General features: G+C 45.6%; 1 protein-coding gene across 1 annotated transcript in view; it reads right to left on the bottom strand.

Annotated features, from left to right (window-relative positions):
• MAF (MAF bZIP transcription factor) overlaps positions 1 to 18,258 on the bottom strand; it is a 412,049-nt gene that overhangs the window by 281,296 nt on the left and 112,495 nt on the right. The gene's annotated exons all lie outside the window — the stretch shown is intronic.

Genomic DNA, 18,258 nt, shown 5'->3' with positions numbered 1-18,258 from the left:
AAACACGATGTGTTATACCCATGTAATGGAATGCTATTACACAAGAAAAAAGAACAAAATACGAATGCAAGCTACATCATGGGAACACGTCAAAAACATGCCAGTTGAAGAAAGCCAGGCACAAAGGGCAATGTTGTATGATTCCATTTATTTAAAATGTCCACGGTAGGCAACTTTATAGAAACAGGAAGTAGATGAGTGGTCGCCTGAGGCTTGGAGGCAGAGGAGAAACGGGGAGTGAGTGTTCATGGGTGTGGAGTTTCCTTCTGGGGTGGTCAAAATGTTCTAAAATTAGAGCAGGGTGATGGCCGCACAGCTCTATAAATATACTGAGGCCCATGAAACTTCACACTCTAAATTGGTGAATTTTGTACTATGTGTGTAAATTGTATCTCAATAATGTCGTTAGAAAAGAAAGAAAGGAAAAAACAAACAACAAACAAACAAACAAACAAAACACCCAGCCTTGGAGAAGGAACAAGCAGTAACAGAGTGTGAGCTCCCATCCCAGACAGATTTTGGTAGTCGGTGACTGAACGGATGTGTACTGAGGCCTGGTACCATATGGGCCATCCACCAGTGTAACTGGAACACAATTCTGTCCTATGGTGGGAAGGACTGACCCTAAGCAAATAAAATAACACACTACAGGTGGTGATAAGCGGAATGAAGAAAACCACAGTGAGGGGACATGGAGTTGGGGATGCCTTTTTTGATGGTGTCAATGCCCATCTGGTTGTTCACACCCCTGGCTCAGCATGGGGACAGCCCAGACACATTCCGGGAGGAAGAGCCATGGCAGTCATACCCTCTTTGGAGGGAGAGGGAATCCTCATTTCTCTTAGCAGGCCCCAAATGTCTGCATGCCCACAAAAGGAATGAATGCAGGAACCATCTCAAGATGCCAAAATCCACCGGGGCAACCCAGACATTTAACATAATAGGGATTGCTCCATGAACTTCGCTCCTTTTAACGACTTGAATGGGACAACCGCTGGGCCTCTTGAAGCAGGAGAGACACAGTCATAGCTGCTCATGGGTGCAAATGACCAGTGGATGTTGCCCTTTGCAAAGAGTTGGGAAAACCATCCAAAATGCACAGCCTTTGCCAAACAATGTCATATAAAATAACATGGAAAGAGGATGCATCTACCAGCCTCCTACCCCCCACACAACTCCGGGCGTGCAGACCTCAGCCTGTCTCCTGAGCTCGGGCACTCCAGAGCAGGCTGTGGAAAGGGCACGGGGTGAGCATATCTTTATGACATTATTGATTTATTCTCCACCTGCAGTTAAAAACCATGCTCAGACAGACAATAAAAATAAGTACTTAACCGTATCGCAAGCTCTGCCGACTAAAATGGATTTTACACTTAAAGATACAGCTGATCTGGGTGATGGTTTTAATGGCATTTTTGAGTTTTAAATTAAAAAAAATCAAATCTTTGGAAAAATTAAATGAGAAATCATCAGTATTGCTCTTTGTGGGATTCTTCTCATAACGTCTCGAGGCTCAGGGGACTGGGGGTTTTGGTTTATAAAGTGGTCAAGTGGGGAGGAATCACCAAAGGTAGTTTATTTAGTATGGATGAGGATTTCCACGTCTGTAAGGAAAGGTAGAGAGCAGCGGACAGAGGGAACAGGACAGAGGAAGATGGATAATCTCCTAGAAGGAAAGAGGCAGGGGAGAGGAAGCCACGATGAAGAAACAGGAGAAGGGACAGACGGAGGATGAGGGATCGCCTAGAATTATTTGTGGTCTTTAAATGAAGGCTGAAGGACTAACCCCCCTCCCCCAAAGCTCTCTAGATGGCACAGAAGAAAATGATTCTGCTGGAAACCTTAATGCATTTTGTATTTACCTCTTTGGGTGGAAATTATCCTTGCCTGACTGTACTATTACTATTTACAAAAATGCCTATCTTCCATGCTAAGGGCAGAAATCATGTTTGATGGATCCATATAATTCTATCCCTTCTATGTATTAAGTGGTAAGACATGGCTGAGCAAGTGCCTGGCTGGCTGGACAGACAGACAAACCAGCAATGGTGGATGCTAAAATCCAAGGCAAGAGGAAGGGAATGGTGTGGGCCCAGGTGCTTTCTGCCAAGCACAGCATGCTTGCTTTCGATCCCCATAAAAGCCTGATGAGGCTGGGCTGGGAGACACACAGAGAGAGCCTCAGACGTTAAAATAAATGGGTCCAAATCACAACATTGGAATCTGTCTGTCTGATTCCTCATTCTTTTTTTGTCCCATCCAGATGGCACAGTCCCTCTGGTTGTATATTTACTTTTGCTGGTGAAAGAGGAAAGCCCTGAGCACAAGCAAGACCCAGATCTACTTTTTGGAGGCATGAAGGAATCATCCAACGTCAGAAGGCCAAGGGTAAGATTCCTCCTCACCCCCATTCTAAGCCATGTCAGGAACATGTTGCCACCACTGTACCAGGAGAGATCTGGAAGCAAAGGATGTGAGTCACCGTCCTCTACCTCAAATACACATTCTAGCAATTAGAAACGTGGCGATTAATCCAACAGAGCTCAAAGCACCACCCATGCTCTGCAGACTGTGCAGGTAGCAGATGATGATGCTGTCTACCGCCAAGAGTAAGGCAGTGCACACATGGCCTCACCAAGCATCTTGACCAAAGAGTTTCTGGAAGCCTCCTCTCCAGGACTTGCGCCCCTCAGCGGTGTCCCTTCTCTTTGCCTTTGTGATATCTCACAATGAACATGGACTTGAATTGAGAAGAACTGGAAGGAAGCTAACACCTACCAACTGCCAGCATGCCGTCAGGTAAGGTCCTGTGTACTTCCTAGAATTAGCTTTGAAAAAAAAAATCAAGAAAATATATATACACTATTGATTCTCAGATACACACACACAAACACACGCACACACACACATGCAAGAAATGAGTAGAGTTGGGAAGCAAATCCAGGTCTATGACCAGGAGCTTAAACAATGCACTTCACTCTTTCAAATGTCCGTGTACACTTTATGTATTTCCAAATGTCTGTGTTCTCTCTCTCTCTCTCTCTCTGTCTATCTATATGTCTATCTGGGTCTGAGCAGGAAGGAACAGGAAAGAATTCCCTGGGGGGATGGCAATATTCTAAGTGTTATGTGGGGTGCATCTCTTTGTCAAAATTGGGCAGCTAAGAGTTGTGTATTGTAATGTATACAAATTTTACCTCAAAATCTGTAAAAATGAGTAAAGACTAAGGAGAGGCGGGGAATCAAGAAAGAATGGCAGAATGACAACCATTCTCAAAGCTGTGAGGTGAGTCCATAAGGGTTTCTTACGCCTGCTGCAGGCAGAATCCTAACATGACACCGGCATGACCGGTGCTCCTGTAAAATCCCTTTCCCTGAGTGGGATCAGGCCCTGTGAATACGACGGGATGTTATTCCTGTGGTTACATTACACTAGATAGAAAGGGTACGGGGATTTTTTTCAAGTGTCATCAAGGTTCCTAATCAGTTCGAGGTGATCAAAAGGGAGATGATCCCAGGTGGGCCTGAGCTAATCAGGCGATGGCTTGGAAGAGAATTTCAACTTCTCTGAGTTCTGAGAATCAAAGTAGCAGCAACTGTCTCTTGCTGGCCTCAAACAGTTATGCCTCCATGAGGTCTTCAGCTGGACAGGAGTTCTGCTAATAACCACATGAGCTTAGAAAAAGACCTGGGACCTGAGATGAGACCGTCTTGATTGCAACCTTGTGACACCCTCGGCAGCGAACTCAGGTAAGTCAAACCCAAGCTCCTGACTCATGGAAACTTTGAGGTAATCCGTGAGATAAGACTGTGGGATAACAGACTATGAGATCAAGAAAAGTAAGCTGCTAAATTGATGATGATTTGCTACATAGCAATAGGCAACTGATACATTGCTTTATGTTTAAAATTTTCTGCGATCGAAAGTTGAAACAATGAAATAAAGTTTGCATGGACATTGGAAGGGAGTGAAGGGCATCGTTTAAGATCCTGGACACAGACCTGGATTTGCCTCCCAATGCTACTCGTTTCTTGCACTGTACTCTTGGCAAATTTATGTGTCCTCTCTGACCCTCAGAGTTTTCATCTTCCAAATGAGAGACGAAGCAGGATTCGCTCTTAAGAGAGTTGTGAGGGCGAAAAGGAGCATCTGGGTATTCAGAGTGCCTCCTCCTGCTAGGTGGGAGGACAGAGGCAACTGTGGTGAGAAGGCTGACAAGATGACAGTGAGTGAGGAGACCTGCAGTCACATGATGGCAGGCTGCTATCACCCACTTCCTGGGTAACCTTAGGCAACGAAACCTGTCATCTCAGTGCCTTGGTGTCTCCATCACTGACATTTTTAAAAAACGTCATTTCCTACAAGAGCACCTGTGTGCAGGCCCGAGGAGAGTGGCCTTAGAGAGTCACGTTTCCATCCATGGCCACCTTGTAGGTCTTTTCTGGGCATCTTGCTCCAGAAGGTCAAGTGCCACCCACACCTGCCACAGGTGATGAGTCCCACCGGGAGGACATCAGGCATTTCTGACAAGGCCAACAGAAGTCCCCAGAACACTCCAGGGCAAGAAGGGAACAAGGACGCCAGCAAAGCAATGGCTGAAAGGACCCAGAGTGGGAACTGCTATAATTAACGTTAATTTGAACTTGGCAATGGCTGAAGCTGTCAATGACACTCCTCTTCCTGGGGAAAAGGTGCCACTTGATCATTTTAATGACCACAAGAGCCTCTGTCATGCTTTGTGACCAAAAGATGCCACTTCAAGAGCAGCGGGACCCTGGAGCATGGGTTTGGAGATGGGCACAGATTTGCTGAACAGAGAAACTGAAGTGGCTGTTCAGTCACCCAGTGGGACAGAGTCAGCCTGATCAGCTTTGCACAGAGTGAAAAAGCCCAGCCTTCATGAGCCTGGGTGTCCTGGGTCGGAAACATCATTTGCCTCCTATTCTCTTCCAGCATGAGAAAACCACCTTGAAAACCTGTGTTGACAGGAGGAGAGGAACTAAATATTTATTGAGTTTGTACCACACGGCAAATATCATCATAGTTGCCTTATGAAAGCTTAGACCCTTAATATTCCTACAACTGGTTTTGTTTCCTTAATCAACCCTGGGTTTCCCTTCACCTGAATGATCCATGTATTTGTATTTATTTACTGTGTGAGATTTTGCCAGCTGCTGGAAATTCACTGTAGAATTAAGTGACCTTTAAGGGAATAAACACTCAGAGCTGGACATTCTTAATTCTCTTTTATAAATAAGAAGACTAAAGCTTAGAGAAAGCCTTGCCCAAGGCCTCCAGGCTACTGAATAGTGAAGCTGGAATGTCAAACTTTGTCAAAATGTCCAAGCCCCCTTCTCCTTTGTCTTGTGCTACAGGTCACAATGGCCAATACTCAGTCACAGTTAGCCTTGAGCGAGGGCTCGTGATTTGCTTTGCACACATCGCTATGTTCATGCTTTACAGGGCTGCAAAGAAAGTTTTCTACTTTCTCATTTTACAGATGTGGCAGAGTCTCCAGGAAGTCAGCGAACTGCTCAAGGTCACGTGACCAAGAGTGGTGGGACCAGAAGTGGAGTCCTGGGAGTTTGTTTCCAAAGCCTACACTCATATGTGGCTACCAGGTTCCAACAGAGGGGAACCATCAGCCACAATCACTAGCAGGGGGATAGGTCTTAGATGTGGTTACAATGGGACCCCTATGACAGTCTATTTTGACTCTTTATAGAATCTTGTACCATCCCAGAGAACCACCCTTGTATAATGCACAATCACTTGTGTACTGTCCCTGTGTGTCATTCCAGTATTCTGTCCTAGTGTACCTGTATTCCATCGCAGTGAAACCCCTGCATCTTCATGTACCACCCCAGGGTTCATTCTAGTGTACCTGCGCATCATCCAGCATGCCTGGATGTCATCCTAGTCCACTTGGGCACCATCCCAGGATAACTGCAGCCCATCCTACTATATCTGTGTATAGCGGTACACCCATGCACCACACCAGCGTACCTGTACACTGTCCTACCATACCTGTGGGTCACCCCAGCATACCTGTATATCAACCTAGCTCACCTGTGCACGACCCCAGTATATATTTATAGCATCCTAGTGTACCTGTGAACCACCCTAGCATATCTGTATAGCATCCTAGTACACTGCACCACCCCAGAGTACCTGTGTGCCATCTTAGTGCACCTGTGCACAACCCCAGCATACCTGTATAATATTCTAGTGCACCTGTGCACAATCCCAGCATACCTGCATAATATTCTAGTGCACCTTTGTACAACCCCAGCACACCTGAATAATATTCTAGTGCACCTTTGTACAACTCCAGCACACCTGTATAATATTCTAGTATACCTGTGCACCACCCCAGCATACCTGTATAACATTCTAGTGCACCTGTGCACAACCCCAGCACACCTGTATAATATTCTAGTGCACCTTTGCACAACCCCAGCACACCTGTATAATATTCTAGTGTACCTTTACACAACCCCAGCACACCTGTATAATATTCTAGTGCACCTGTGCACAACCCCAGCATACCTGTATAATATTCTAGTGCACCTGTGCACAACCCCAGCATACCTGTATAATATTCTAGTGTACCTTTGCACAACCCCAGCACACCTGTATAATATTCTAGTGCACCTGTGCACAACCCCAGCACACCTGTATAATATTCTAGTACACCTTTGCACAACCCCAGCACACCTGAATATTCTCGTGCACCTTTGTACAACTTCAGCACACCTGTATAATATTGTAGTGCACCTGTGCACCACCCCAGCACACCTGCATAATATTCTAGTGCACCTGTGCACAACCCCAGCACACCTTTGTACCATCACAGCATATCTGTGTTCCATGCCACTGTAGCAGTGTACCATCTCCATGCAGCCTTCATAAAACGCATAATCATGCTTTTTGCTGGATATTTGTTTTATGAACAAGTGAATGATCAATTTCAAATGTTTGATTAAGCATCAGTTTTAAGACCTGCCTTGACCCTCCAGTTCATTTCTGTCGGTCTGTACTTGAATGGAATTTGTCACAGAGGGGGGCCATCACTGCAAGCTTCAAAAACTGCACCTGCAAGGGACTGACTCCCTGCTGACAGTGGGCATCTTTTGTCTCCCTCTCTTGAGCCAAGCCAACTTGCCTGTATCTGAAGGGGAAGCAGGCCAGTTCTGCAGACCACAGTACTGAGTACTTGAAAACACATCCTACCTTATATGCTAGGAAGAATTTGATGTTTCCCACAGGAGAGAAAGGAAGGAAAGAGACCACTATGTGCTAAGATCTGTGGTCGTACTGTGTATCAGTGCTTTAATTCTGTATCTTGTTGGCATTGTTGACCTTATGTTAAGGTGAGAAAACTGGTGTTTAAATAAATTGTCACCTGGGTCAAATCACAGGGTTAATTAGTGGCAGGGCTGGGACTGGAACCAGGCCTTTATGGCTCAGGTGCCCACAGTCCTACACTACTTCCAGCAGGTCTTCAATGGTCAACTGATGAGGAAATCAGCTGCTAGTGAAAAAGGATACTGGCATCTCTACAATTGGAGGATTTCATGGACACCCATTCTACCGCTTCCTTAGGTTAAGCTCCAGGGTGTAAGATTAATAGAATCTTTGGCCTGTCCCCAAATACTCCTTGACTGCTTTGTTTGGTCTGTCTGAGATACCACCTCTCCGAACCTCTGTTTCTGATACAATAAACTCGTCAGTATCCACTCATTGGAGGCAGTCTGTTGAAAACCCATGCCACACAGAAGGGACTGCTCAAATTCCCCAATTAGTAACATGCTGTCAGTTTCAATTCTTTTCCAGGTGAAACTGGGCAGGCAGAATTCTCAGCTGAAGTGAAAGACAATTTTTTTCATTCTTTCACAAAATACATTTTTAATTTGTTTGGATTTTAAAATAAAAAAAAGCCAATTCCAAGCACAAACTGGTGTGACCCAGATTGAGATGAGCAAGGGAAGAAGGAGCAGAAAGGTAGATGAGTCCTCCTCTAAGCCTCGGCTCAGGCATGTGGACATCAGCACGTAGAAGAAAAACTGTCCAGAAACCATTCCAGCTGGGCTTCCTAACATCCAAGTAATGTGCTCTATTTGGGATCTGGCATTCAGGTGAGGGTAGAAGGGTTGGGAAGGGGTATCTCTATCTGAGATGGGATCTTAGGAACCAGGGACAGAGCTAGAATTAAACAGGGATGGCCTGGATGTGTGGGGTCAGAGTACCATGAACCAGAGGCTGTGACTCAGCTAAAGACGGACATGGAAGGTAAGCATAGCATAGACAATGATGTGTGCATCAAACCCCATTCCCTTCCTCTGGGAAAAACAGCTGGATGACATTTCCCAACATCTCTTTGCATAGGACCATGGGACTGGCCTGTTCAAAACTGTAAGCCAGAGACGTGGACAGTGAGATGGGGGTGCAGCTGTGCTTAGTGCACACCTCTGCTCTGTGGCATCATGAAAAAAAGCAGCCCCAACTCCGTGCTCCCTTGCTCTACTTTATTTTTCTCCATCACTCTTATCACAACCCGTACTGGGTATATTCATTCACTTCGCACCAGTCCTTCCCACCAGAATATAAGCTCCAGAGGACAGAATTGCGTCCTGTTCCTACTGGCTGTCAGCCTGTGTGATGCTGAGGCTCGGTACACACCTGTTGAATCACTTACTATCCAAATCCCTCCAGGATGGAAACCCATACTCCTTTGCTATTTGTTCTCTCTCCACAGCAGTTCGTTTTTTCCTTTTCTAACAGCATTATTGAGATGCAACTTGTATACATATCATAAAATTCACCCATTTGAAGTGAAGTTTAATGGGCTTTAGGTTATTTACAGAGTTGTGTGACCATCACCCTACTCTAAATTTAAAACATTTTTACTACCCCAAGAGCAAACCACATACCCCATGAATAGGGATTTCTCTGCCTCTGAGCCCAAGGCCACCACTCGTCTACTTCCTGTCTCTATAGATTTGCCTCCACCCCCTGGACTCTACTTCTCCCTGCCCCTAGCAATCCCATCTATCCGTACATTCATCCATCCATCTACTACCTTTTCATCCATTCAACTACTTACCAATCTATTTGCCCATCCATCAACCCAGGTATTCATTCATTCACCCATCCATCCATCCATCCATCCATTCATCCACCAGTGCATTCATCTACCAATTTATCTATCTACCCATTCAGCCACCCACCCATCTATCCATCCATTCATCCATCCATACACTCACTTACTCATAAATATGCTCCGAGTTCCTTCTGCATCCTGGACCCAATGCTAACCCTGGCACTAGAATGGAGAACAAGGCCACCTTGAGAAGCCTCCAGCTGGGTGGGGGAGACAGTTATCAGAAGGTGTTACTTCAACAACACATAAGACAGGCTGCCATCCAAGAAGGTGTGAACTGCTCAGACTTTGAGAAGATTATTCAGGCACAAGACCGGAGGTCAACCTGGAATCAGGAGAGCCTGCAGACAAAGGATGGATGATGAAGGCAAAACCTCCCAGGTCATGGGATGAGGCTTATAGGGGGTGAGGGGCAGCCATGAAAAGAAAAAGAGATGTGAAAAGTGTTTGTAACTGCAGAGGGTTGGACAAATTGGCAAGATCCTTATTAAAGAGACTCAACTGACTTCAGTTTTGAGCAGCATCTATCCTGGTTTCTAACAGCCTGTCCTCCTAATAAGGGAAGACCACAGTCATATGACAGTTTCATTTCCCTCAAAACATTCTTGGCACTTCCCTTCTTCTCTTTTTCCCCCATATCTGGGGGTTCATTTCCTTCTGTTGGGGAAGTGTGGAGTGCAAAGCTTTGGCACCTCTCCAGTGTTCCAGGAGAAGGCTTACCGCCGCCTTCTGCCCCAACCTGAAACCTCTGCGAGGGTGGAGAGATTGGCAAATCAGCGACCTGGTCTTTTACAAAACCTGAGCTGGCTGCTGGGTGCCAAGTGATGCTATCAATTGATTAAAACACAGCCTGCCAGCTTCCTGCTTGATAAGAAGAGCACAATCTGATGAGGAAGGCTCCAGTCCATCACAGAATGAGGAGTTCATCACCTCCATCACCACCTGCCCCTTCCCACACATCATCAAACTTTCTGTGCTCATTTCCATGCAGCAGTGAAGCACAGAGCAGGCTCACAACACGGCCCTGCCCCAGGATGGGGTGGTGGCTGCAGGAGATAATCACCGGGCTCCCAGTGCCCCACTGGGCAGGGCTGCCTCTAAGCAGGCACCCAATGAGGGGTTCAAGGAGGGGGAAATCTGTCAGCTTCTCACAGCAGATGCCAGACTCAGTAGGGCATACAGCATTCTCCTCTCCCCTCCCCTCCCCTCTCCTCCCCTCCCTTCCCCTCCCTCCTCCTTCCTTTTTTCCTTTCTTCCTTCCTTCCTTCCATTAATGAATAAATATGCATCAAGATCTCTGTGAACAAACACTGTGGGAGTAAATAGGGATACTATGGTAGGGAAGGGACAGGACAGAATAGAACAGGGCAGCAAAGGAAAGAAAACAAAAGGAGAGGAAGGAAGACAGGAAGGGAGGTAAAGGGAAGGCGCAAAGCCGTTGCCCACACTGGCATGGAGTGGATGCGCCCATGGGGGTAGCAAGGTTAAATTTATGTGAAGTGCTAAGAGGAAGAGGGGCTCGGAATTAGAAGAGGGTAGAACGGGCAGCAGTAACCAGGTCGTGAGGCTCCTTTGGGGAAGTAACAACTGAGAATGAAAATAAGTATGTTTGTCTGTTCTAGCAGAGGTAGCAACAGATGCAAAGATCCTGTTAGAAGAGAGAGGTTAAGGATTCATGTCGCTCACAAGGCCTATGGCAGGCAGAGAGAGAGAGCAGGGGGAAGCCAGGCAAGCTTTGGGGCTGGACAAGCAGGAAGGTCTTGCAGATCCTGAGAAGCAATAAGGTCTCTGTTCTGTGAGCACATGAGCAATGTGATGGTGGTCTTATTAGACAGGCAGGGTGGTGTGATCATCTTTGCCTTCTGTCATCACCTCCCCTTCTCTGGCTGGCTCCTGGGAGGCTAGGCAGGAATGTGAGTTACCCCTCCTGGAGGAGCGGCCATCTTGACAAATACCAGTGGTGGTAGGGATGGAAAAAGTGTGTTAGATGGCGTGAGGGTGAGGGGTCAGGCTAGCGATAGCATTTCCATTGACAGCTTCATCCCATTCACTCTCTCACTGCATGGTCCAGCATCCCTTGATGGGGTCTACTGCTGGACCATTTTTCCACCTGGAAGACAATGAATCTCACACAGGGCTAAGGAACCTGCCCACAGTCACCTATCAAACAAACAGCAGAGCCAAGGCCACCGTCCAAGTCTCCTGAGAACCAAGTGAATCCCCTTCAGCTTCTTACTTAACTGGTGATGACGAAGTTTGTGTGAAGAGGCTGCTGTAACGATGTCTCCCAACACAGACTTCATGGGCCGCTATCTCCCACCCAGGAGCCAGAGGGCACAAGGGACCCAGATCATGGCGGCCAAAGAAGAAACAGAGCCAGGATAGCTGCAGATGACCTCAGAGGTGACTCAGCTTTTCTGGCCACAGACACGTCCACTGGGCAATCAGAGAGCTGAGTCCTTACCAGGGGTCAGCCAGGTTCACTTTTCATAGCCTTTGGTCCCTGCTATGGTGGGAGGGAAGGGGTCAGTCCTTCACTTTTACAAGAGGTGCAGGAGACAGCTTCCCTTGGAACAGGCCCAGGACATATTCCAGGTGGCAGCCTGGGCCAGCTGGAGTTATGATGCCCTTCGCTGGTCCAGCTTTGGGCTCAGTTCTCAAAGAAGGGCCAGGCTGGGAGCTGCTCATACTGGCCCTTTGGTGATGATACTCCACAGATAAAGCCAGTGGAGCAGCTGGCAGCTGGGGAAGTGGGTGTGCCTGCGTGTATGTGCACACATGTATGTGTGGGTATGCATGTGTGTGAATGCATTTTAATTAAAAACTATTTAATCGGAGAAAAGACCTGATGGTCTGACCTCCCAGCAGCACCGAGCACGGTGCAGATGAGTAGGATTTAGAATCACACAGATCTGGCTTTGTGCCTTGGACCTGCCATTATAAGTTCCGTGGCCCCAGATAAGCTGTTCAACTTTCCCCAGCCTCGATTTATTATCTATGAAAATGAACATCATGCTTCTTGACCTGATTGCCTGATTAGACTTTTATGAAAATTAACCTGATAATAAGTCAGATAATTTAGCATGAGGTGTGGAATACGGCAGGCACCAGATAAAAGCCAGTTTCTTCCAGGAACAGTGAGCTTCTCTTTAAAGCCTGTGTTCAAAGCCCACCTCTCCCACTATTAGCTGTGTGACTCTGGGCAAGTGTTTTGACCTATCTGTGTCTCTGTTTTCTCACCTAAATAGAAATAATAACAAGACCTACCTCATAGGGTTGTTTGAGGGGTAAATATGTTAAGACACTCAAAGTCACACAGGAAGCGCTTCTCTTTCCTTCTCTGTCACCCATTCATTGTGTGATTTTATGACCAGTTTTTTGTTTTTTGTTTTTGTTTTTTAACAAAGATGCCCTGACTCTCCAAACAGGCTGAACGTTCCTTGAGCACCAGAGCTGAGGTTTATCATTCTGATCATCCTCTGCAAGCCCAGAACATAACAACCGTCCTACAACTGTGCACTGATTAGACATTGAATTTGCTTGTATTCAGTCCATGAGCACAAGCTGAGCTCAATCTGAGAAAACAAAAGTTTATAAGGAAAATGTTTTTTATTTTTTAAAATTTCTTTAAAATTTTCAGATCAGGTGATTTAAAAGCACCATTACACTTGCCACGTGTCTTCTCTGAGCAGGAAGATCTGTCGCGTCCCTCCTGAACCTTCCTTCTCTCCAAAGGACTTAATACAACTAAAAGCAGCACACAGACTCTGTGTCTTGCCAAACAGAAGTAAGCTGAAAATGGCCCATGGGTGGCCAGCGGCTGGCAGAGAGCATATGAATGAATTAGCAAATTAGCAGAAACGACTTCTGCTGAAAAACTAATAAAGCATCCATCCAATAATGGGATAGATTTTTAACTGATGGAACTCTGTAAGAATCTTGCCGACGAAAAATCTGGACCACTGTGGATAATGGGAGGAATTTTGGAAGCACTTATTGATTGCTTCAACACACATCACAGAGGAAAGAAAAGGTCAAGAGATAATAAACCTGATTATAGAGTGTCTCGCATGACTCTCTGATAACCATCGCTTCCCTGCTCACCCATGACCTTCCCTGCTAGCTCAGGAGCTCCTCGTTCCATTTAGGGCCCATCTCCCTTGATTTTTAGAGGTGGAAGTATAGTGATAGGCAAGAGAAACATTTCTGGTTCCCCTGGCGTTCCAAACTAGTAGCTGCAGAATGAGAAAAAGAACTTCATGTAAAATAAAGAACACCAACTTTTAAAAAACGGTTATTTTCACTCATCTTTGGAAAAAGTTTTGAAAGTGATCTTATATTCACCCTGCTTTGTTTGTTTGTTTCTTTATTTAACTCTTAGGACAATCTGAGCAAATACAGATGCAAGCCATGTGTTTTTCAGAACTAAAACGTACACACAAAAGTCTTTCACCCAAAGACTGATTTCATATCCTCCTGGCTTTTGGTCCCTAGGTTCTGGGAAATACGTTCTATGAGACAAAAGATTCTCCAGCGAAAGTAGGTTCTGCGGACAGCAGTGTTCGGTTATTGCTCATGTAGCCCAAGTCACATAGCTATCTTCAGAGCAGGACTTACCAGTGTCTTCAATGTGCTAATTGATAATTGGCATTATAAATCCCCAAAATGAAGAAAGAGCACAAAATGGTTCTCAAATTCGTTTGACCACCAGCTTTCCTCTGGAACATTACTTAGAAGAATAATTAACTGTCCTAAAAGAAATCGATCCTGTTGCTTTTTACCCTGGGTGGGATACAGCTCCATGTCTTAGAAATAAAGTTTATCGCAGATCATACTCGTAGCTGTTCCGCGGCCTGGCATGTGGAGGTCTCCCTCCACCTTCCACAAGGTGGATTTCGAGTAGACTAGTTCACATATTCTAAGCAGTCCATCCTAAACATGCTGCCCAGACTTGGTGCAGGGTAAATCAGTGGTTTTCATTTGGTGGTGGAGGTGGGGGAGGTTGGGGAAGCCTCAAGTCCCACTCCTTTTTGCAAAGAACATCTATTGACATCTCCCCCAAAACACTGTTTTATATACTTCCATCAAGCCCTTTTACTTAGGTGAGTAGGAGCCGCTTGGCTGTAGAACCTCCAGTTTTTAATGCTAAGAACGTTGTCTCTAATGATGAACCAGAACCAAAAAACATATCCCATGTGACTCCAGTTTCGTGAAGTTCAACGTCAGGCAAAACTAATCTATGATGATAGTAGTCAGAATGGTGGTTATTTCAGGGAGAATCAAGTGGAATTAGGCCTGAGGGAGCCCTCTTGGATGCTGAGAATATTCTATATTTTGATCTGAGTGGTGGATATATGGGCATAATATGTGCATATAAAAATGCATGGACCTGTTTTATACACTTAAGAATTGCACATTTCACTGTATTATTTAATCTCAAAAAATTAAGTAAAAGAACTGAAATGACTGAAAAAAAGGCATTTTTTCGGTTTGGGGCAATTCTGAAATGTTTTTTAAAATGAAGAAAAAGAACAGAAAGCAACAGCCCTCTTATCCATTTGGATCCCCTCCAAAGATATGAATAATTCTCATGCACCCTTTGGAGAAAAATCCTATTTTATTACCCCGGATGCAAAAGGTGAATGTGAAGGGGAGACAGAGGAAAATATGGCTCACTGTTCACACAGACCTACTGCTTCTCAACTTCGGAGACCAGATCCCTGGCCAGGAAGGACCCTGGGTGGCTCTGGAGCACGCCAAGTTGTTGGGAATCTCCATGGTGGCTAAGAATCCCTCCCCCTTGCTCTTGATGGTCAACAGCTCTCCTTTCATCTTTGCATATGGATGAACCTTTCCAGCCTGCATTTTAAATGAGAATCTTTCCACGAGGGGGATAAGGCCCTGTGCTCACAATGCTCAGATCGAGAAGATACAAGGAAATTAGACAGCCTGTCAATCCATTTATCCGAGAGGGATGTGGTTACAAATCAGTGGGAGAAGGATTTGCATTGAGAATCGCAAAGTAGAAGTCTCAAGACTTAAAAAGTCTGTCCCTGGAGACCTGGAGTGATGCATTGGCACGCCTGGTGCTGCCACCACGGATCACTCATCCTGCCCATTCTCATTTAGAAGAGCACGCGGAGGGGAAGAACACGTGGAGGGAAAGAGCTGGGCTCTGTATGGGAACTGTCATGGGCCTGCCAGCCAGGCTACCCCTTGTGAACCTGCCTTTTTCTCCAATTAATGAAGAAAATCAAACCCTGTGAGGACTTTAGGAGACCAGCAGGGGCAAAACACCTTGCGTTGGGTGTCCAGAAATGTTAAATCCTCTTCTCTCACTCCCTTACCCTCCAGGTGCAGCTAGGAGGGAAGGCTCTGGGGTGAGACTGCCTGGGACTGGAGCTTGGTCCTGCCACCTGGTACACTGATGACCTTGGGCAAGTTCTAGAGCCCTCATAACCTTTCTATGTAAATGGAAGTCTGTTGTGTGACATTCCACAAATGCCCAGGTTTACCCTGAGAATGGCATTAACAAAGCAGGGAACATGCTATCTGGATCACAGATTGTGCTCCTTACATTGTAGGCTGCTAGCATTATTTTATTATTAATATTATTGCCATTATTAGAGAGACTGAAGGAGCCAGTCTTCACGTTAGGCAGCTTTCAAGGGGACAATGCATCTCAGCCATTTATAAGTTAATATACCCTGTGTCCTGCTACGGCAGAGGCACCCTTAGAGAACGCAGTGCACAAAGCAGCTTTCCTACCTTTCGTTCGCCAGCCTTCCTGGAGCATATCACTAGGACTAATATTCCCTTGAACATCACCTCAATTAAAAAGTTAATTAAGAAGAACTGAAATGACTGAAAGGAGCCTCTAGTGTCATGCCCTAGGCAAGGATAAGGCAGGTCACCTCTCCTTCCAGACTTTGCTACTGCCCTATTGGCCTTCCAGGGAAGAGAACATAGTGCCATGAAGCCAAAGTGAGGGATGAACCACCACAAACTACTCAACTTAATTTGTTGATGCCTAAAACTAGAGAAGCACTGGCAATGATTTGGAATCATTTATTCATTTCTATACCCATCTATCCATCTATTCGTCCACTTGCCCATCCAACTACTCATCCATCCATCAACCCACCTATCCACCCGTCCCCACACATCCATCTATCCACACATCCATTAACCAACCATCTATTAATCTAACTATCCATCCATTTGGCCATCTATTCACTCACTCATTCACCTGCCCACCTATCCACCCATCCCCACACATCTATCCATGTATCCACACATCCATTATCCATCCATCTATTCATCTATCTATTCATCCATTTGCCCACCCATCCATTCATCCATCCATCCACCCACCCAACCCACTCACCTGCCTATCAATTGACACATCCATTGCCCATCCATCTATTCATCTATCTATCCATCCATTTGCCCACCCATCCACTCATCTGTCCATCCACCCACTCATCCCCACACATCCATCCATCTATCCACATATCCATTTATCTACCCATCTATTCATCTGTCTATCCATCCATTTGCCCATCCATCTATTTATCCACCATCTTTTCATTCATCCATCCATCTATTTACCCATCCATTTATTTATTCATCCATCTACCCATTCATCTATTTATCCATTCATCTACTCATCCATCCATCCATCTATCCATCCATCCTTTGTGTACTGAATATGCGTCATGCATCAGTTCCCTTGATAAGAGCTGGGGATATAAAGCTGAGTAAGAGGAGGTGAGCCTCTGGGAGATTCTCAGAAAGAGAGCAGATGAACAATCTTACTGCATGAGGGAAGGGCAGCAGTAAAGGGAGGAACCACCCTGTTGGAGAACAGAACTAGCTCACTCAGCCTAAGTGATCCGAAGAAGCTCCTTAGAGGAGGAAACATCTCAGTCTTAAAGAAGAGGTGGAGAGAGATTCAAGGAGAAAAGACACCACGGCCAAAGAGATGGCCTGAGAGGCTGAGCGTTACGCTCCCTTACAGGGCACAAGATGAGGGTGAAATAGAAGGCAAAGCTTCAGGGTGCGGAAAGTGTTGTGCTCTGACTAAAGGCCTTGTGTTTTATCTGGTAGGACACAGAGGGCCAGGTAGAATGCGTCTGTGTGAAACACAGCCAGCTTAGCTTTTCTGACAGTGATTCTGGCCAGGATGGAAAGAGACAAGAGTGGTCGGGGGCGGGCAATGGCTAGAACTCAAGCAGTGATGAAGATCTGAAGAGGAGGGCAGGCACTCTACAAATGCTTGGGAGGTAGAGCATAAGGTAGATGGGAAGAGCCAACAAGGATGAAAGCCAGTATCTCATAAGGAAAGACAAGTTGGTTTAGAACAGGTATGTCCAGGTATCTATACCAGTGTGTGGTAAGTTAGAGATGTCCAGGAGGCAGCTATATTTCAAATCAAAGGCAGACAGAGTGAAAAGATAAAAGGGCCAAGGATGACCCATCGGGGAACCCTAATGTCAAAGCGGCAGTGATTCTGCAGGTGATCTGCCTGAACTGCTGTGCATCTTTAAAATATCCTGGACATAGGCACGGCTGGAAATCTCTCTTCGTCTTGACTGAATAGCCAGCCTTTGAAACGAGGCAGAAATAAAACCATCACCCCAGAGGCTGAGATGCATCAAAACTTTCTGTACCCAAGGAAACCCAAGACCTGTATGGGCTGGGCGAGCATCCTGTGGAGTTGCTGGAGAGGGGATTCCTCTGCCTGAAAGCACTAGCTGAGCTTTAAGATTCTCTGGTTTTAATTAGATAAATAAATTATGATACACTCATACAATGCAACTCACTGCAGCCTTTAAAAAAAGAAAGAGACAGATCTATAGGTACTGACATCAACAGATACCTCAGATATATGCTTAAAGGAATATAGATGTATATGCATGCACACATACATACATATACACACACATGCATAAATATATTATGAGACTTGGAAAAATGTATGCCAGATTGTTACAGATATTGGAAAATGGTGCAAAGTACTTTCACTCTCCAAGTTATATGCACTAAGAAATATAGATATGGGTTGGACATGGTGGCTCTGACCTGTAGTCCC

This window comes from Saimiri boliviensis, chromosome 1 (genome assembly GCF_048565385.1).
Source record: "Saimiri boliviensis isolate mSaiBol1 chromosome 1, mSaiBol1.pri, whole genome shotgun sequence".
In the NCBI taxonomy this organism is placed as follows: Eukaryota; Metazoa; Chordata; class Mammalia; order Primates; family Cebidae; genus Saimiri; species Saimiri boliviensis.
This window is presented reverse-complemented; position numbering and strand designations above follow the sequence as displayed.